Source organism: Nicotiana tomentosiformis, chromosome 8, assembly GCF_000390325.3.
Source record: "Nicotiana tomentosiformis chromosome 8, ASM39032v3, whole genome shotgun sequence".
Lineage (NCBI taxonomy): Eukaryota > Viridiplantae > Streptophyta > Magnoliopsida > Solanales > Solanaceae > Nicotiana > Nicotiana tomentosiformis.
The window spans coordinates 60,601,297-60,623,015 of NC_090819.1; positions in this window are offsets into that span (position 1 = coordinate 60,601,297).

Here is a 21,719-nt window from a genome sequence, read left to right on the forward strand (position 1 = left end):
GAGTACATCATTTCACCCTCAGACGGACAGACAATCCAAGCGTACCATTCAGATATTTGAGGATATGCTTCGTGCCTGTGTCATAGATTTTGGGGGTGCTTGGGATCAGTTCTTGCTGCTTGCGGAGTTCACCTACAATAATAGCTACCAGTCGAGTATTCAAATGGTTCCCTATGAGGCTCTGTATGGGATATAATGTCATTCTCTAGTTGGTTTGTTTGAGCCGGGAGAGGCTAAGTTATTAGGCATGAATCTGGTTCGAGATGCTTTGGAGAAGGTCAAGATGATCCAGGATCGGATTCATACAGCCCAATCTAGATAGAAGAATTATGCGAATCGGAAGGTTTGCGATGTTGCATTCATAATTGGTGAGTGAGTCTTGCTCCGGGTTTCACCCATGAAGGGTGTGATGGGGTTCGAGAAGAAGGGCAAGTTGAGCCCTAGGTATATCAGACCTTTTGAGATCCTTGAGAGGATTGGAGAGGTGGCCTACAAGCTCGCTTTTCCACCTAGTTTATCTGTGGTTTATCCGGTGTTCCATGTCTCTATGCTTCGGAAGTATTACGGAGATCCGTCTCATGTTTTATACTTCAGCACAGTCCAATTTGACGAGAATTTGACTTATATTGAGGAGCATGTGGCTATCTTGGACCGACAGGTCCAAAAGTTGAGATCGAAGAGTATTGCTTCAGTAAAGGTTCAATGGAGGGGTCATCCGGTCGAGGAGGCGACCTGGGAGACCGAGCACGACATGCAGAGTCGTTATCCTCATCTGTTCACCACTTCAGGTATGCCCTTATGCACATTCGAGGATGAACAATTATTTTAAGAGGGGGAGAATGTAACGATCCGATCGGTCTTTTGTGTAATTGCGCCCCGTTACCCCTTTTATTGCTTCCCACATGTGTGTTTATGATTTATTAACTTGCGGGGTAGTTTCGTTCCGGGAAGATTTGGGTCGATTTAGACCCTTGATTCTTGACTTAGAAGTTTAAATAAGAAATTGTTGACCAAACTTTGACTTTTGTGAAAATGACCCTGGAATTGTGTTTTTATGACTCCGATAGCTTCGTATTGTGATTTTGGACTTAGACGTATACCCGAAATTAATTTTGGAAGTCCGTAGGTTGATTTATGTTGAATTACCAAAATTTGCCAATTTAAAGTTAAAAAGTTTGACTATAGGTTAACTTTTAGCTATCGAACTCAGAATTTGATTTTGGGACTTTGAATACGTATATTATGATATTTAGAACTTGTTTGCAAAATTTGATGTCATTTGGAGTTGATTTTATGGGATTCGGACGTCTAGTTGTAATTCTAGAAGTTTTGAAAATTTCTTTGAAATTCATGCGTTTTAGTGTTCAATTTGTAGTTTTAGATGTTATTTTTATATTTTGATCGCGCAACCGAGTTCGTATGATATTTTTAGACTTGTGTGGATATTTGGTTTGGAGCCCCGAGGCTCAGATGAGTTTCAGACACGTTCCAGAGTGTGTTGGACTGAATTCTGCAAGACTGGTATCTAGTATTGCGAACACCAGGGTCGCATTTGCGACTATAGCAGGGATCCTACAGGTATCGCAAATGCGATGCATTGGTCGCATTTGCAAAGAAATTCTAGGCTGGGGTAGGTTCGCATTAGTGATGGTGTTTGTCGCAATTGCGAGGGCTGCAGGGTTTGCAATTGCAAACCCATCTTCGCATTTGCGAAGATCTTCCAAGGCCTTCAGTACCGTAATTGCAAGGATTCGCAATTGCAAACCCGCATCCCAATTGCAATAACTGCAGCTGAACATAAGGGCTGAAAGTCGGGATTTTATCTCTCATTCTCTCATTTTTGAACCCTAGACTCGGTAGGAAACAATTTGGAGAGGGGATTTTCACCTACAAACTTTGGGTAAGTGATTCTAATCCATTTATAATCATATTCAATCAACATATCTTAGACTCTAACATCAAAATCAATTGATTCAAAGTGAAAATTTGTGAAACTTTATCAAGTTTTTGAATAATAAAAAATTGACTTTTGAGAGATGATTTGGACTCGGATTTTGAAACTAATCACATATATGAACTCGTGGGGTCATGGGTAGATGGAATCTACCATTGGACCTGGATTTTGACCCGGCGAGCCCCGAGTTGACTTTTGTTGAGTTTTTGGGAAAAGTGTAAAGATCTTAGATTTATCTGTTGTAATTGAATTCCCTAGCATTGTTTGATGCTATTAAGTCGATTTTGGTTAGATTTCAGCCGTGTGGAGGCGGATCTTAAGGGAAAAGCTATTTTCGAGTGTTGAATTGGCCTAGTTGAGGTAAGTGTCATGCCTAACTTCGTGTGAGGGAACTACACACTAGAATTGGTATTGTTTGGTTCAATTGTGATAAGTGAAATCTGTGTACGCAAGGTGACAAGTGGATACATGGTGGTAATTGTCCGATTTAGGTTACTTAGACTATTTCCATGCCAATTTTGAATTGCCATATCATGTTCTAAATTCCCTTAATCTATTCGTACTTGTGTTAGTCTATCCTTACATCCCTTAAATGATTTCGTTAACACTTGTTCTACCTCCTAATTGATAATTTGCTCTCATGATTTATTGAACTTGTTGTCTCTTTTATTTTCACATGCTATCTGTTCATTGTTAATTGTCATTATTTGAAGTCATTATACATGTTATCTCTTTCATTGTTGATTATTATTAATTGAAGTTATTGTTCATGTTACCTCTTTCATTGTTGTTTACCATTATTTGAAGTTAATTTTCATGTTACCTCTTTCATTGTTGATTACCATTATTAGAAGTTATTGTTCATGTTATCTCTTTTATTGTTGATTTCTATTAATTGAAGTCATTACTACATGTTATCGCTTCAATTGTGAGTTATTCTTATTTAACATAACGTTGAGGCAAAATTATTACTGTTGAAACATCTTACTTTTGAGCATTTTACATTCATTGTTGTCGTTGTTGATATTCTTGTACCCGTTGTGGTGGAGCCCGTAGGCTATTGTTGTGGAAACATTGATATTGTGGATTATTAGCAAATTGTGATATATGGGAACATGTGGTGCGAGTTGTTATTGTAATGTGATATTGATGCGCATGCGCGGTATAAGGCTTGGGGTTGATGTGCATGCTGTGGTATAAGGTGGGACTTATGTGCGTGTTACTTGTAGGTGAACTACATGAAGCCACGCGATGTCATAAGGTGGGCTAAAGTGCGTGTAGCTATTTTGAAAAAACTATTTTCAAAACCTATTTCAAATGTAAGGATCACGCGGAGGTATAAGGAAAGATTGTGATTGAAATTGAGAAATATGAATACGAGGCGGTACCTCAGTTGTGATTCTTAATTATACGAGGCGGTACATTAGTTGTGATTTCATTATACATGAGGCGGTACCTCGTTGTGATTCTTACTATCTATTTCATGTTGCAAAGAGTTTTGGTGGGAATATGTCTTGGTGTTTCATTCTTTATTGTCTAGCAGTTGTTGTTCGTATATGATCATTGTAGTGCTCTTTAGTTGCTTCTTTTACGCTATCTCCATGTTTAATTTCCGCTATTAGTTCATGTCACTATCTTGTTACGTTTAAGTTATTTCTCCACTTTTCATTATATATCTGTATTACATTTTCATACTGCTTATTTATATCCTAGAAAGTATCTTTACCTGGACTTCTCACTACTCTACTGAGGTTAAGCTTGATACATACTGGGTACCATTGTGGTGTACTCATACTACGCTTCTACACGTTTTTGTGCAGATCCAGGTACGTCTGCCCGTGTCGGATGCTAGAATTGATTGAGTTGCTGCTTGGGAGATTTCAAGGTATACCTGCCTCACGTCTGCAGGCCTCTGAGTCACCTTCCCCTTTATTCTGTTTGCTATTGTAGTTCTTTCAGACAGTGTTGTAGTAGTTATCCTAATTCTACTCTATAGAGCTTATGACTCAGTTCTACCGGTTTTGGGGAGCGTATTGTTGATATTATGTTTTGTATTGGAAGGTTATATCAGTATTCAACTTTGTTTCAATATTTTGATCATTAGTTTTGCCAAGTTATTATTATTTGTTAGGCTTACCTAGTCGTAGAGAATAGGTGCTATCATGACATCCTACGGAGGGAATTTGGGATCGTGACAGCTTGCATGGGCAAAAAGGAGTTTGATTCATCCTTTCTATCATTACAAGGGACCTAAGTTGGATTCCTAAGTCTAATCAGTGATTTTGTGTGCAGGTTGGAGTGAGGGTTAGTAGTCAAAAATGGTACATGGATAGTGGCTGCTCTAAGCATATGACTGGAAGAATGGATGATTTCTCTCACTCAAGGCCTTCCAAGGTGGGAGTGTGTACTTTGGAAATGGCAAGAAGGGTTATATTCTTGGTGTTGGAAAAATTGGCAAAACACTCTTCCATGCAATTGAAAATGTGTACTATGTGAATGGTTTGAAATATAGCCTGTTGAGTGTGTCCCAAATCTATGACAAAGGAAACAAAGTGGAGTTCTTGTCAAAATCTTGCACTATCACCAATCTCATAACCGATGAAGTGGTATTGATAGCAAAAAGGTTCAAGAACATCTATGTTGCAGATTTCAACTCACTGAATGATGATGATCTAACATGCCTAAGTGCCATTGATGATGATGCTGAGCTATGGCACAAACGACTAGGGCATTCAAACTTATCATTGCTGAACAAGTTGACCAAGAAGGACATGGTTCATGGGTTGCCAAAGTGAATGTTCAAGGATCATAAGGTGTGTGATGCCTGTGCAAAAGGGAAGCAGGTCAAGTCTTCGTTTAAACCAAAGAATAAAGTAAGCACCTCAAGTCCACTGGATCTTCTTCACATGAATCTGTGTGGACCTATGATAATACCTTGCAGAGGAGGAAAGAAGTACATCTTTGTGATTGTGGACGACTATTCTAGATTCACATGGACATTATTTCTGAGGACCAAAGATGAAACCTTTCCAGTATTTGTTGCATTTGTGAAGCAAATTTAAGTGAAGATGAGATATCATGTTGTGAATATCAGACTGATCATGGCACTGAATTTTATAATGCCAAGTTTGATGATTTTATACTGAAAATGATATAAGTCACAATTTTTCTGCTCCTAGAACACATCAACAAAATGGTGTTGTGAATAGGAAAAATAGGACTCTTGAGGATATGACTCAAATAATATTGATCGACAGTGGTGTGCCTAAGAGTATTTGGGCTGAAGCAGTCAATACTGCCTGTTTACTTGATTAACAGGTGCATGATCAGATCCCTGCTTGACAAGACTCCCTATGAACTACTCAATGGGAGAAAACCCAAGCTAACTTACCTAAGAGAGTTTGGATGCAAATGTTTTGTTCTCAACAATGGTAAGGAAGCTTTGGAAAAATTTATTGCAGAAAGCGATGAGGGTATTTTTATTGGTTACTCCTCTCAAAGCAAGGCATACAAAGTCTACAACAAAAAGACTCAATGTGCAAAAGAAAGTGTGCATGTACTCTTTGATGAATCCCACGAATTAAGTAGGAAAGGGGCACATGATAAGGAAGATGAAGATGGAGATTTCTCAAAGGTTCCTGGAGAAGCCATAGATATTGCAAATGGAAAGCCTGATTTGATGAGTCAACTAAAGCAAAGTGATGAAGAAGATGCAACAGAACCTCCAACAGAGATAGAGGAACCTGGTCCCTCTATCACTGCGACTGAAGCTGAGCATAGGGTTGCTGGTGATGTATTAGGTACTGCTGATGCAGGAAAAATGAGTGGAAGTCATACATCTGTTGATGTCAAATCGAGTCTAAATATATGAAGGAAGTACTGAAAGATGCTGACTAGATTGCTGCTATGCTAGAAAAGCTCCATCAGTTTGAGAGAATCAAAGTTGGCACCTGGTTCCCCGACCTTCAGAAAGAACAGTCATTGGAACCAGATGGGTGTTCAGAAACAAGCTTGATGAGTTTGGAAATACAACAAGGAATAAAGCAAGGATGGTGGTCCAGGGATACAATCAAGAAGAAGGGATTGACATGATGAGACATTTTCTCCTGTTGCTCAAATAGAAGCCATCAAAATTCTCATAGCTTTTGCATCTCATATGGAATTCAAATTGTTCCAGATAGATGTTAAAAGTGTATTTTTGAATGGATATTTGAAGGGGGAAGTATTTGCCAAGCAACCACCTGGCTTTGAATGTCATGAACATCCTGAACATCTTGAACATGTCTTCAAGATACACTTTTTGTGGGACAGGTGGGCTCCAATGGGGTTTCTTTGCTTTAAATATTGGGGGGGGGGGGACCGCTGGAATTGGGAAGGGGGGACCGCTGGAATTGGGAAAGGGGGGGAGGCGACCGCTGGAATAGGGAAAAAGGGGAGGGGTTACTGGTTTTCTGGTTGGGGAAGATGGAGGCCCATTTTTTTAAGTAGGTATAGTGCATATATAGGATGCGCTATACTATAGCTTTTTTAGCTTTCCTGTCTTAAATCGTGCCTAAAAATATGAAGGAAGCACTGAAAGATGCTTACTAGATTGCTGCTATGCTATAAAAGCTCCATCAGTTTGAGAGAATCAAAGTGTGGCACCTGGTTCCCCGACCTTCAGAAAGAACAGTCATTGGAACCAGATGGGTGTTCAGAAACAAGCTTGATGAGTTTGAAAATACAACAAGGAACAAAGCAAGGATGGTGGTCCAGGGAAACAATTAAGAAGAAAGGATTGACTATGATGAGACATTTTCTCATGTTGCTCAAATGGAAGCCATTAAAATTCTCATAGATTTTGCATCTCATATGGAATTAAAATTGTTCCAGATGGATGTTAAAAGTATATTTTTGAATGGATATTTGAAGGAGGAAGTATTTGTCAAGCAACCACCTGGCTTTGAATGTCATGAACATCCTGAACATGTCTTCAAGATACATTTTTTGTAGGACGGGTGGGCTCCAATGGGGTTTCTTTGCTTTAAACATTGGGGGAGGGGGGTGGGGGACGGCTGGAATGGGAAAAGAGGGGGGGGGTTACTGGTTTTCTGGTCGGGGAAGATGGAGGACCATTTTTTTAATTCGATATAGTGCATATATAGGATGCGCTATACTATAGCGCGTCCTATATGTGCGCTATACCTTCCGCCCTTTTTGAGTTCAAATATAGCAGGGTTATTCACCGCGCTATACCTTACGGACAAACATGACGTTAAGGTATAGCGCGGTGAATAATCGCGCTATATATAAAATGGTACACCATTTTATTTTTACCAATTTGTGTCCTTTGAGTCCAAAGAACCGCACTTTGGTTCCGGTCTCCACTTTCTTATAGAGTGTATACAATATTATAGTGAGACTATTGTTACAAGACTTCTTCCTTTTTTCCACAGCTAGTCTTTTGTTGTAGTACTTAGGGGAGACCCTTTGATTCTTGTAAAGCTGCGAGCTTATTATATCTTGACTATGGTTCTGGTGTCATCGCACCTGCTGTGGGATTGGTCGCAGTTGCGGACTTGCATAAGTGAGCTTTGAGTCGCAAATGCAGAGCTGGCCTTGCCCAGTAGTGGTCGCAAAAGTGAGACATTTTTCGCAGAAGCGCCTTCGCTTCTGCGATGGCAGGGGCGCAAAAGTGCCAGTGGTCGCAGGTGCGGTCACATTCCCACAGAAGCGGTCTTGTAGATGCGGGCCCTTATCCGTAGAAACGGAAGATCTGGACTTGGGTGTTTTCCGCACCTGCGATGGTTTTTCCGCAGGTGCGGCATCGCAAAAGCAATTCTTGGTGTGCAGATGCGGTTTGACTGGGCAGAAAAGGCCTAAGTTCGAGGGTCTGATTTCATTCTCCATCCTATAGAGCTCGGATTGAGGCAATATTTTGAGGGATTTTCAGAGGAAATATTTGGGTAAGTATTCTTGATTTATTTTTGGTTATATTCCACTAATCTATCATTAATTTCTTCATTTAATTAAGTACTTGGGTTGAAACATTTGGGGGGAAAAGGTGTAAAGTTCTTACACCGAATTTTATGGTTTTGATCGAGGTTTTGGTATCGGATTTGAGTAATTTTGGTATGGGTGGACTCGTGGTTGAACGAGTATTCGAATTTTGCAACTTTTACCCGATTCCGAGACATGGGCCCGGGTTGACTTTTTGGGGCGATTTTCTAATTTCTTGTTAAAGTCATAATTTTGTTATTTAAATTAGTTTCTTATAGTTATATTTATAGTATGAAATTGCTTTTGTCTTGATTTGGGCCATTCAGAGTCAGAATATTGAGGGAAAGGCATTCTTATTGATTGATTGAGCGAGGTTTGAGGTAAGTGACTTGTCTAACCTTGTGTGGGGGAAACTCCCCTTAGGATTTGGTACTGTTATGGTATTTGCAACACGTGAAGGCCGTGTACGCGAGGTGACGAGTGCGTAGTTGGGTTAAATGTTAAAAATTCGGTTTTTCCTAAGTAGTTTCTGTTTCAATTCCTTAACTGAGTTACTCTAGCATGTGTAGTCATCATGTTTAAGCCTAAATTCACATGTCTACGTGTCTTAACTCTTACTTGCAATTTGTGCAACATGCTTAGTTGAATTACCTGCTTGCTTTGATTTCATATTTATTCCTTAACTGTAGGATTCCTTGCTGTAATTTCATTATTCCATTTGTTATGTGTTGTTTTCGTGACTTTTGTTGAGATAATTGTTTGGTTGTGGCACGAGGTCTCTATCGTGCGGGGTGCTATTGTGGCACGAGGTTTCTGTCGTACGAAGAGTTATTGTGGCACGAGATTTCTGCCGTGCGATTATCATTGTTTGCACGAGGTTTCTATCGTGCCGTTGTGAGATATTTACTTTTGGGACTACGAGGCCGTACCTCGGGAGTTCCCCTGTTGTGTGAGATATTTACTTTTGGGACTACGAGGCGGTACCTCGGGAGTGCCCATGTTGTGTGAGATATTTACTTTTAGGATTACGAGGCGGTACCTCGGGAGCGCCCCTGTTATTTACCTCTATTTGCTGTATTGTTGTTGTTGTTATTGTTTCTTAACTAGTAAAAATCTTGTTTTCCGCACATGTTGTAGTTGTCGTCTTGAATCCCATGTTGTTATATTTATGCAAATTCTCATTATTCACTTCTCAGTCATTTTATTATATTATTATTTCTTCTGCCTTGTTTCCTATTATTTCCAATAGGGTCCTGACCTGACCTCGTCACTACTCTACTGAGGTTAGACTTGAAACTTTCTTGGTACCGTTATGGTGTACTCATACTACTCTTCTACATATATTTTTGTGCAGATCCAAGGTTCTTCCTACCAGACCAGGTATCAGTGAGCTAGCCCGTGCGTGGAGACTTCAAGGTATATCTGCCAGCGTCCGCAGACCTCGGAGTCCCCCTCTATCTTTATTATGTTGTTTTTGCTTATTCTCATTAGACTCTGATGTATAGACATATTTTGCATTTCCCATTAGAGCTTGTGACTTATTTCTACCGGGTTTTGGGAGTTGTAACTATTTTCAATCGCATATTTTATTTATTTCAGATGATGAGGTTTGAGTTTCAACTTATATTCAGTTATTCTGCATAATTGTTAGGCTTACCTAGTCTTAGAGACTAGGTGTCGTCACGACATCCTCCGGAGGAAAATTGGTTGGTATCAGAGCTCTAGGTTCAAAGGTATTATGACTCATAAGCAGGTTTGGTAGAGTCTCGCGGATCGGTACTGAGATGTCTGTACTTATTTCGGGAGGCTATGGAACTATTAGGAAAAGCTTCACTTCTTTAATTCCTTATGGTGCGAGATTTTGACTTCGGATTCTAAATTTCTGTCTTTCTATTCTCTCATAGATAGTGAGGACACGTACAATTTGGATCAGATGACCAGACACTCATGCCCCCTGCTAGATCTACAGGAGGCCGGGGTAGAGGCCGAGGACGTCCACGTGGTGCATCCAGAGCACTCGTACGAGCTGCTACAAAGGAGAAACCAGGAGCTCCAGTTGGAGGGCAGGCACCTGAGACGCCTGTTACTGCACCAGCCCTCCAGGAGATGCTCGCCCAGCTTCTGAGCATGTTCAGCACGTTGGCTCAGGCAGGGTTGATACCACTTGCTCCTGCCATATCTCAGGCTGGGGGAGGAGCACAGACTCCCACCGCTCGTACCCCAAAGCAGAGGGTCCAAGTCCACCAGGTTCCTGAGGTCATATCGATGCATCTGGTAGCTCTAGTTCAGCCCGAGGTTAGGGCAGCAGTTTCTGAGGGGGAGCAGCTCAGGCTCGAGAGGTACAAGAAGTACCACCGTCCTACTTTTAGTGGCTTGGCGTCAGAGGATGCCTAGGGTTTTCTTGAGAAGTGACACTGTATCCTCCGTACTATGGGTGTTGCGGAGTCTAGCAGGGTTTCTTTCACTACATTCTAGCTTAGAGGAGTGGCCTATCAGTGATGGCGAGCATATGAGTTGGGTAGTCCGGCCGAGGCAACTTCACTCACTTGGACTCAGTTCTCAGATATGTTCTTGGGGGAGTATGTCCCCTAGAGTCTCAAAGATGCATGGCGCGCAAAGTTTGAGCAGTTGTGCCAGGGTTCTATGACCGTATCAGAGTATGCAGTCAAGTTCAGTGATTTGACCAGGCATGCACCAGCCTTGGTTACTGCTGTTCGGGAGCGGGTTCGTCGATTTATTGAGGGGCTCAACCCAGTATTAGATTTAGCATGGACCGAGAGTTGGAGATGGTCATCGCATACCAGCAGGTAGTGGGGATCGCTAGGAGATTGAAGGGTATGTTGACTCGAGAGAGAGAGGAGAGAGAGGCCAAGAGGTCTCGAAAGTCTGGCACATATAGTGGTACTCATGTCCCAGCTGCAGCTCGTTAGGGTAGGGGCTATGTGGATTGCCCTGTTCATTCAGCACTTCCAGCCGCTAGTGGTACTTCGGCCACTCCTAGGCACCAGGCTCCCTATTATGCACCGTCATTGTCTAGTGTACCTTCTGCACGGGGTGCTTTCAGCAGTCATTCTAGCTGATCAGGCCCGAGCCAGCCATAGAAGCCACGTCATTCGAGAGCTTGTTTTGAGTGTGGTGACACTCGTCATATGGTGAGGGATTTCCCCAGATTCCGGAGGGTTGCACCTCCATAGACTACTCAGGCACCGCGTGCTCCACCGGGTCCTCAAGCTATGGTTACAGCACCAGCTACCACTCTGCCTGTATAGCTTGCTTGAGGTGGAGGTCAGACAGGTAGAGGTCACCCTAGAGGGGGAGGCCACGCTAGATATTATTCCCTTCCTACTAGGACGGAGGCAGTTGCATCTGATTCTGTCATCACAGGCATTGTTCCAGTTTTTCATGGAGATGCATCAGTCTTATTTGATCCAGTCTCCACTTATTCCTATATGTCATCTTATTTTGCTCCGTATTTGGGGGTATCCCGTGATTCTTTGAGTTCTCCTGTCTGTGTGTCTACACCCGTGGGTGATTCTATTATTTTTGACCATGTGTATCATACGTGTTTGGTTGTTCTTAGTGGTTTTCAGACTAGAGCTGATTTATTGTTGCTTATATGGTGGATTTCGATGTTATTTTGGGCATGGACTGGTTGTCACCCTATCACAATATCCTTGATTGTCACGCCAAGATGGTGATGTTGGCTATTCCATGTCTACCGCGACTAGAGTGGAGAGGCATCTTAGATTATGTTCCTAGTAGGGTTGTCTCATTTCTAAAGGCTTAGTGGATGCTTGAGAACGGGTGCAATGCATTTCGGGCATATGTGAGGGATGTTAGTGCTGACACTCCTACCGTTGAGTCAGTTCCAATAGTGAGGGATTATCCGGACATATCTCCGGTGGATCTTTTGGGCATGCCGTCCGATAGACATATTGACTTTGGTATTGATTTGTTACCGGGCACTCAGCCTATTTCTATTCCACCCTATCGTATGGCCCAACTGAGTTGAAAGAGTTCAAGGAATAGTTGCAAGAGTTGCTTGATGAGGGATTCATTCGGCCCAGTGTGTCGCCTTGGGGTGCTCCTGTCTTGTTTGTAAAGAAGAAGGATGGTTATATGCGAATGTGTATTGATATAGCCAGTTGAACAAGGTTACAGTGAAGAACAAGTATCCTTTTCCACGTATTGATGACCTATTTGATCAGCTTCAGGGTGCCAGAGTGTTCCCTAAGAACGACTTGCGTTTAGGCTAACATCAGTTAAAGATTTGGGAGCCAAATATCCCGAAGACTATTTTCAGGACTCGGTATGGTCATTACGAGTTCCTTGTGATGTCTTTTGGGCTGACCAACACCCCAACAGAATTCATGCACTTGATGAACAGTGTATTTCAGCCCTATCTTGACTCGTTCGTCATTGTGTTTATTGACGACATTCTGGTGTACTCCCGAAGCCGGGAGGATCATGAGCAACACCTGAGGACTGTGCTTCAGACCTTGAGAGAAAAGAAGTTATATGCAAAATTTTTAAAGTGTGAATTCTGGCTAGATTCAGTAGAATTTTTGGGTCATGTAGTATCGAGTGAGGGGATCAATGTAGATCTGAAGAAGATTGAGGCAGTGCAGTGTTGGCCCAGACCGTCCTCAACTACGGAGATCCAGAGTTTTCTTGGCTTGGCGAGGTATTACCGTCGATTTGTAGAGGGTTTCTCATCTATTGCAGCACTTATGACCAGATTGACCCAGAAGGGTGCTCCGTTCAGGTGGACCGAGGAGTGTGAGGAGAGCTTTCAAAGGCTCAAGACTGCTTTGACTACAACCTCAGTGTTGTTATTGCCTACTAGTTCGGGGTCTTATACAACGTATTGTGATGCATCGCGCATTGGTCTCGGCGCGGTGTTGATGCAGGGCGGTAGGGTGATTGCCTACGCGTCTAGATAACTGAAGGTGCATGAGAACAACTATCCTGTCCACGACCTCGAGTTAGAAGCTATTGTTCAAGCCTTGAAGATCTAGCAACACTATTTGCAAGGTGTCCCTTGTGAGGTCTACACCGATCATCGGAGTCTACAACATATGTTTAAATAGAAGGATCTTAACTTGCGACAATGGAGGTGGTTGGAGTTGCTTAAGGATTATGACATTACTATTCTCTATCATCCCGGGAAGGCCAATGTAGTGGCCGATGCCTTGTGTCACAAAGCGGAGAGTTTGGGCAGTTTAGCATATCTACCAGTAGAAAAGAGGCCTTTAGCCTTGGAGGTTCAGGCCTTGGCCAAGCAGTTTGTCAGATAGGATATTTCTGATACGAGCAGGGTTTTAGCTTGTGTGGTTTCTCAGTCTTCTTTTTATGATCGCATCAGAGAGTGTCAGTATGATGACCCCCATCTACTTGTCCTTAAGGACACGGTTCAGCACAGTGATGCCAAGGAAGTCACTATTGGAGATGACGGTGTATTACGGATGCAGGACAGGCTATGCGTGCCTAATGTAGATGGTTTGCATGAGTTGATTCTCTAGGAGGCTCACAGTTTGTAGTACTCCATTCATCCAGGTGCCGTGAAGATGTACCAGGACCTGAGGTAACACAATTGGTGGAGGCGGATGATGAAAGACATAGTGGAATATGTAGCTCGGTGCCTAAATTGTCATCAGGTGAAGTATGAGCATCAACGGCCAGGTGGATTGCTTCAGAAGCTAGAGATTCCGGAGTGGAAATAGGAGCAGATCACTATCGATTTCGTTGTTGGGCTCCCCCAAACTTAGAGGAAGTTCGATGTAGTTTGGGTGATTGTGGATAGATTGGCCAAGTCAGCTTATTTCATTCCTGTGGTTACTAGTTACTCTTCGGAGCAACTGGCTCAGGTTTACATTCACAAGCTTGTCAGGCTTCATGGCATGCCGGTATCTATCATTTCTGACCGGGTTACACAGTTTACATCACGGTTCTGGAGAGCTGTACAACATGAGTTGAGTACTCGGGTAGAGTTGAGTACAACATTTTACCCTCAGACGGACGAACAGTCCGAGCACACTATTCAGATATTAAAGGATAAGCTCCATGCATATGTGATGGATTTAGGGGGGTTTTTGGGATCAGTTCTTGCTGCTTGTGGAGTTTGCCTACAACAACAGTTATCAGTAGAGCCGGGCGAGGCTAGGCTATTGGGTACAGACTTTATTCAGGATGTTTTGGAAAAGGTTAAATTGATTTAGGATCGACTTCGTACAGCCCAATCCAGGCAGAAGAGTTATGTGGATCGGAAGGTTCGCGACATTGCATTCATGGTTGGGGAGCGGGTCTTGCTCCATGTTTCGCCTATGAAGGGTGTTATGAGCTTCGGGAGGAAGGGAAAGTTGAGCCCTAGGTATATCGGGCCTTTTGAGATTCTTGAGAGGGTTAGAGAGGTGGCTTACAGACTTCACTACTGCCTAGTCTCTCTGCAGTTCATCTCGTGTTCCACGTTTCTATGCTCCGAAAATATCACATCGATCCGTCTCATGTGTTAGACTCAGATCAGTCCATATGGACAAGGATCTATCTTATGTTGAGGAGCCGGTGGCCATTTTGACAGGCAGGTTCAGAAGTTGAGGTCAAAGAACATTGCTTCAGTAAAGGTTTAGTGGAGGGGTCAGCCAGTCGAGGAGGCGACTTGGGAGACTGAGCATGATATGCGCAACCGTTACCCTCATCTTTTCACCACTTCAGTTATGTCTCTATGCTCGTTCGAGAATGAACGATTATTTAAGAGAGGGATGATGTAATGACCCAGCCGGTCGTTCTGAGAGTATTAGCCCCGATCCCCTATTTATTTCCCCTCGTGTTTCATTTTATGGTTACTTGGCTTTCTGGGATGCTCGGTGTCGGGTTCGGGAGAGTTTCGGTGACAAATGGGAAACATAGTCCCTAAGTGTGAAGTTTGAGTTGTGAGAGTTGACCGTAGTTTGGCTTGTGTGAAGATGACTCCGGAAAAGAGTTTTGTCGGTTGCAATAGCTTCGTATGGTGATTTTGGTCTTAGGACCGTGTTCGGATGTTGATTTGGAGGTCCGTAGGATATTTCGGCATTAATTGGCGAAAGTTGGAGAATTGGATGATTTTTTGGAAAGTTTGATCGGGAGTGGACTTTTTGATATTGGGGTCGGATTCCGATTCCGGGAGTTGGAATAGACCTGTAATGTAAATTGTGACTTGTTTGCAAGATTTGAGGTCAATCGGACTTGATTTGATAAGTTTCAGCATCGAATGTAGAAGTTATAAGTTCTAAAGTTTATTAGGCTTGAATCGATGCGCAATTCATGTTTTTAGCATTGGTTTATGTGATTTGAAGGCTTGACTAAGTTCATATAATGTTTTAGGACTTTTTTATATATTTGGACGGGGTCCCGGGGACCTCGGGTATGATTCGGATTGTCATCGGATCATTTTTGTACTAAGAGGATTGTTGATGCTGGGCTAGTTCTGGTATCATTGCACCTGCGGTGCGATTAATCGCAGGTGCGGATTCACATAAGTGAGCTAGTCGCAGATACAGAGCTGGCCTTGCCCAGCAGTGGTCGCAGAAGAGGGACAGTTTTCGCAGAAGCGCCTTCGCTTATGTGATGGCAGGGGCGTATAAGTGCCAGTGGTCGTAGGTGCGGTCGCATTCCCGCAGAAATGGTCTTGCAGATGCGGGCCCTTATCCACAGATGTGGAAGACCTGGACTTGGGTGTTTTCTGCACTTGCAATGGTTTTTCCGCAGGTGCGGCATCGCAGGTGCGGCATCGCAGAAGCGATTCTTGGTCCACAAATGCGGTTTGACGCGCAGAAAAGGCCTAAATTCGAGGGTTTTATTTCATTCTCTAATTTTGGACCTAGAGAGCTCGGATTGAAGCGACATTTTTGAGGGATTTTTAGAGGAAACATTTGAGTAAGGATTCTTGACTCATTTTTTATAATATTATACTAATCTATCATTAATTTCTTCATTTAATTAAGTACTTGGGTTGAGAAATTTTGGGGGAAAAGGTGTAAAGTTCTTAGACCGAATTTTAAGGTTTTGATCAAGGTTTTGGTATCGGATTTGAGTAATTTTGCTATCCTTCAGAAATGTTAGCTAACGATAACAATCCATCCACCATTTTGGGTTACTCTAACCCAGCTGGTTCTTGATATCCCATCCATCTCTTAAACTATATTTGTTAGCTCCCATAGGGCATAAATGAGATGGGTGTGTCCAATTTTATATATCTCTGTTACTGTTGAAAGTAACTCAGAATGCTTATATTTCTCTGCCTGAATTGTAAATACTGATAATCTTCACTAACTAGGTACCTCGTACCCTTCTTCACCTTGCTTCTTTTACTTGTTGAAACTTGTATCTACCTTCTGATTCTCTTATTGCTTTTTACCATATGTGTGGATAGATATCCATGCCTTACGGGTCCTTATTAAGTAGCTTACATGTCTTAGTACACACATGATCTACTGAAGACCTCACATTTACTCATCATAAGCATGATGCAAAATCGAGTTCCTCTGACTCAACTCTTCCATAGCCACATTCAATCTCTTACCAACAGTCTTTCTAGATGTAGGTATTGTTGTATTACGAATAAAATAGAATTTAGGAGTTTGAATTCTTACAACTGAGCTCTGCCACACGATCTAGAGTAAGAAGAAAGTGTAACAGTCCTAAATACCTTGTAGCCTCATGTTTAAAGTGTGGTGCACAATACACCCATAAATAAGACTCTACTAGACACGACTCGTAGACTCTCTAGGTCATAAATGCTCTAATACAGAGTTTGTCACAACCCAAATCGGAGGGCCGTGATGGGCACCCGGTGCCTTACTCAATGGAGTAAAAGCATAATGTATCTTTCTTATCATACCATTATGGGTAAATAGGCCAGAACGGCCAGCATGAGATAACCAGAATAAAACATAAGGGAATACTTGGCATCGGATGATCCAACATAGTATACAAACTAATACATGTGACATACGGGCCTATAAGACCGAAATGATCATTTGTACACTCAAAACATAGGCCGACAAGGCCATACAATCATCTATATACATGACATCTGTCTACTAGCCTCTAACAGTAGACAAAGGTCATATAGGCCAGGACATGGCACCAATGATAGCATCAAGGACAAGGATAGAGTTTTGGAAGCTCCAAGAAGGCCATTTACAAGATCTCAAGTTAAAGAGTTGCAGACTAAGGTTGCTAGACTTCAACGACAAATAAAGAAGCTTTTAATTGTAGAGGACGAGCTCAAGCCTAAAGGAGATGAATTGTACAAGTTTTACAATTATTTGGTGGCCGAAATTGAAGTCCAAGAGGAGGAAGATTGGGTCCCGAACTCGGCCCTTGAAATCCAGCAAAAGGGAATCTAGAAGCGCTCAAAATGATCTTAAAAGAGGCCCAAAAGGGGGTGTTTGAAAAGGAACCCAATTGGAGTCTAAACCAATGGCCCAAACTAGTAGTTTTAAGGTCCAAATATGCCCCAAAGGGATTTGGCCGCCCACCCTACCTAATTTTAATGACTTTTCTTATTCCTAAGCAACCACCCTACCTAATTTTAATGACTTTTACTCCTATAAATAAGGAGTTCTTCTCATTTATTTAGGCACTTCATTATTGATAAAGAATATTATACTTTGAAAGTTCTTTTGAACCTTTGTTACTTATGCTTTGAGATTTATCTTTCAACCTTTACTAGTTCATAGTTCTTAAGATAACTTCTTTATTATTATATTATTGATTACTTTGTGGTATTCTTAGAAGGTGATTAATACGAGTTATTAATTGTTGTCTCAAGTTACTAGTAAAGCGGTCAAGATCCAAATCTATTGTTTTGATTTATTTTTTAGTAAAGGCGTTTGATTTCGTCAATAAATCAAAACATTGTTACTTGGATCTTGTCAAGGCTATAGAACTTGCATTCTTGGAAGGTCTTGGAATTCTTTCCTTGAATTATTCTGTATCCTTTATTTTCTGCACTTTAATTCTTGTTGTTCAATTCCTTATTGTTATTGCTTCCACATTTATTTCTCAAATTCTTACTCTAGTTTGGATTTCCGACTTTGTTGTTATCATGTGGTATCAGAGTGGTTCTATCAAGATTTCGTTCTTGATAATTCTGGGGACTTGTTGAATACTAAGAGCAAAAAAATGAGTTAAAAAACAAAAGCAAAAAAAAAAAGAATTGCTTGCTCTCCAAGAACTTTCTTTTGTATCTAATTTATTTCCAAAAACTATTAAAGGAAACAAGAAAAGGGGATCCCACATTTCAAAGATTAAAAAAAAAAATTAATTTTTCATACTCTTTCTAATCTAAATATATAATCCTTTCCTTTTTGTTCGTGTCTTGTTTCAACCGAGCCTAATAGTTCTAGGATTTGGTTTTTCTTTCATTTGTTCCTCATAAATCTATATTTTACTACTAAGAACTTTATACGAGTTGGATTTAACTATAAATTTACAAAGTATTTTGTTCAAAGGTTATTTCGAGAGGAAAAAAGGCAAAGTGTGTGTGAGAAAAATCAAGAGAAAAGTCAATTTATTTGATACAGTTTAATTATTTAAGATGTCACGTGCAGGTAGTGATGATGAACGAAGGGTTCTTCAAGAAGCCGAAATCAAAGCAAGAAATGATTTTATCTTACAAGCTATGCATCAACAATTCGAAAGGTGGAATTTGCAACTCCAAGAGATGAGGGAAACCATTGCTGAGCAAAATGATACAATAGCTGAACTTAGAAAATAATGTTAGGCCCCAAGCTAGGAGAAATGTACCCCTTGCTCCCATTGTAAATCAAGAAAACTCTATAGATGACTTTAATGATAATGATTTTGATAGGGTGGGAAGAGATAGAAGGGGACAAAGAGGTAGAGTAGAAGATGATAATATAAGTAGTATAAAGATGAAGATGCCATCTTTCAATAGAACAAGGGATCCAGACTTGTACCTTGATTGGGAGAGAAAGGTTGAAGCCATCTTTGACCGTCACAACTACTCTGAGGGTAAGAAGGTTAAATTTGTTGTTGTTGAGTTTTCTGACTATGCTGCTATTTGGTGGAAAAAGCTTACTAGGGACCAATTGCAAGAAGGACAAGCACCAATTGCTACTTGGGCTGAGATGAAGAGGGTGATGAGGAAGAGATTCGTACCATCACACTTTCAAAGGGAGCTACAACAACGTCTTCAAACATTGAAGCAAGGGTCCATGTCTGTGGATGAGTACATTAAGCCTATGAATATGGCTATGATGTAAGCTAATTGTATGGAGGAAGAAGAGATTACAATGGTTAGGTTTTTAAATGGTTTAAATAAGGAAATAGCTGATGTAGTAAAATTACAACAATATGTAACAATAGATGAGTTAGTTCATTTGTCTGTAAAGGTAGAAAATCAAAATTAACAAAAAAAAGCAAACTAGCTCGTGGAAAGGTCGGTCAAACACCATCTCCAAGAAGCCATGGCCGAATCAAGAGATGAATAGTTCTTCTAGACCTCAAGAAGACAAGGATAAAGGTAAATTTGAGAATAAAGAGGGAGGTAAAACCTTTAACACTAAACCTTTTTACACCTTCTAGTTCTATTCAATGTCATAAATGTAAAGGAAGGGGACATATCATGCATGAATGTCCAAGTAGAAGAAACATCATTCTTAGAGAAGATGGAGGATATGAGAGTGAAAAAAGTGAGGGAGAAGAAGAGTGAGATGTGAGTGATGAAGATGATATAAAACTACCTAATGATGGCATGATTGGGGTAGTTAGGAGGATTATGACTATCAATTTGGGAAGCAACAGTAAAGAACAAAGGGAGAATATATTCCATACTATATGTAGGATAAAGGGAAAAACTTGTTCTATAATCATTGATAGTGGTAGTTGTGCTAATGTGGTGAGTTCATACTTTATGAAAAAACTGGAACTTGCATGCATGAAACACCCCACTCCTTATAGACTCCAATGGTTAAATAATAGTGGTGAACTAAAGGTAAACAAACAATGTATGATTTCATTCAATGTTGGTAGATATGAGGATGATATTCTTTGTGACATAATCCCTATGCAAGCTTGCCATATCTTACTGGGTCATCCTTGGCAGTATGATAGAAATATTTTTCATGATGGAAGGAAGAATAGATAGTCTCTTGAGCTAAATGGCAGGAAATTTACTCTTGCACCTTTATCTCCTTCTCAAGTGTTTGAAGATCAAAAGAGATTAAGAGAAACAATGGGAAAACCAAGGGGAGGGATAAAAAGTGAGCTTGAGGACAAAGAAAAGAAAGGAGGCCAAGAGTTAGAAGAAAAAAGAGATGGCCGAGAGAAAGAGAGAGAGGGAATCAACTTGAAAGAAGAGATAAAAAGGGGTTTGAATGAAAAAATAGAAAGTCTTGGTGATAGGAAAGAGTCTAAGGAAAGGAAAAAAGAGAGTTTCTATATAAAAGTCAAAGAGTGTTTAAATGCAAGAAAAGAGGGGTTGCCCATAATACTACTTACTTACAAAGAAGTTTTGATTAATTCTGAGTTACTAACTTCTTCTTTGCCAAGTAGTATTTCTTCTCTTTTGCAGGAATTTGAAGATGTTTTTGCTGAAGATATTCCTAATGGATTTCCACCTTTGCGTGAAATTGAGCATCAAATTGATTTTGTCCCTGTATCACAAATTCCAAATAGGCCTGCTTATAGAAGTAATCTAGAAGAGACAAAATAGCTTCAAAGGCAAGTTGAGGAGTTGCTTGAGAAATGCTTTGTGATATAGAGCATGAGCCCTTGTTCTGTTCCCGTCCTATTGGTACCCAAAAAGGATGGAACTTGGAGGATGTACGTGGATTGTAGAGCAATCAACAAGATAACGGTAAAGTATCACCATCCTATTACTCGTCTTGATGACATGTTGTATAAATTACATGGATCCAAAATATTTTCTAAAATTGATCGAAAAAGTGATCAGATTCGAATGAATCCTGGAGATGAATGGAAAACTTCTTTTAAGACCAAATATGGGCTTTATGAGTGGTTAGTTATGCCTTTTGGCTTGACTAATGCACCTAGCACTTTTATGAGATTAATGAATCATATCTTTAAGGATTTTCATGGAAAATTTGTTGTGGTGTACTTCGATGATGTCTTGATCTTTTCTAACACTTTAGAAGAGCATGTAGAACACCTAAAACAAGTTTTTAAAGTTCTTAGAAAGCAAATTTTGTTTGCTAATCTTAAAAAGTGTACTTTTTGTGTGGATCGTGTGATTTTCTTGGATTTTGTGGTTAGTTCTAAAGGAGTTGAGGTTGATGAAGAGAAAATAAAAGCAATAAAAGAATGGCCTAAACCTAAGAGTGTAACTGAAGTTAGGAGTTTTCATGAACTTGCTAGTTTTTATTGGAGGTTTGTGAGAGACTTTAGCACCATTGCTTCTCCCTTAACTGAAGTTATTAAAAAGGATAAGATTTTTACACGGGGAAAAGAACAAGATGATGCTTTTAACTTGTAGAAAAATAATTTATGTTCTGCTCCATTGTTACAATTGCTTAATTTTTCTAAATCTTTTGAAATTGATTGTGATGCTTCTGGCAAAGGAATATGTGATGTTTTGATGCAAGATTTTAAACCTGTTGCCTACTTTAGTGAGAAGTTGAGTGGAGCCACATTGAACTATTCCACTTATGACAAAGAGCTATATGCTTTGGTAAGGGCTTTAGCCATATGGAAACATTACTTGTAGCCAAGAGAGTTTATCATTAAAACAGACCATGAATACTTGAAATACTTGAAGAGTCAA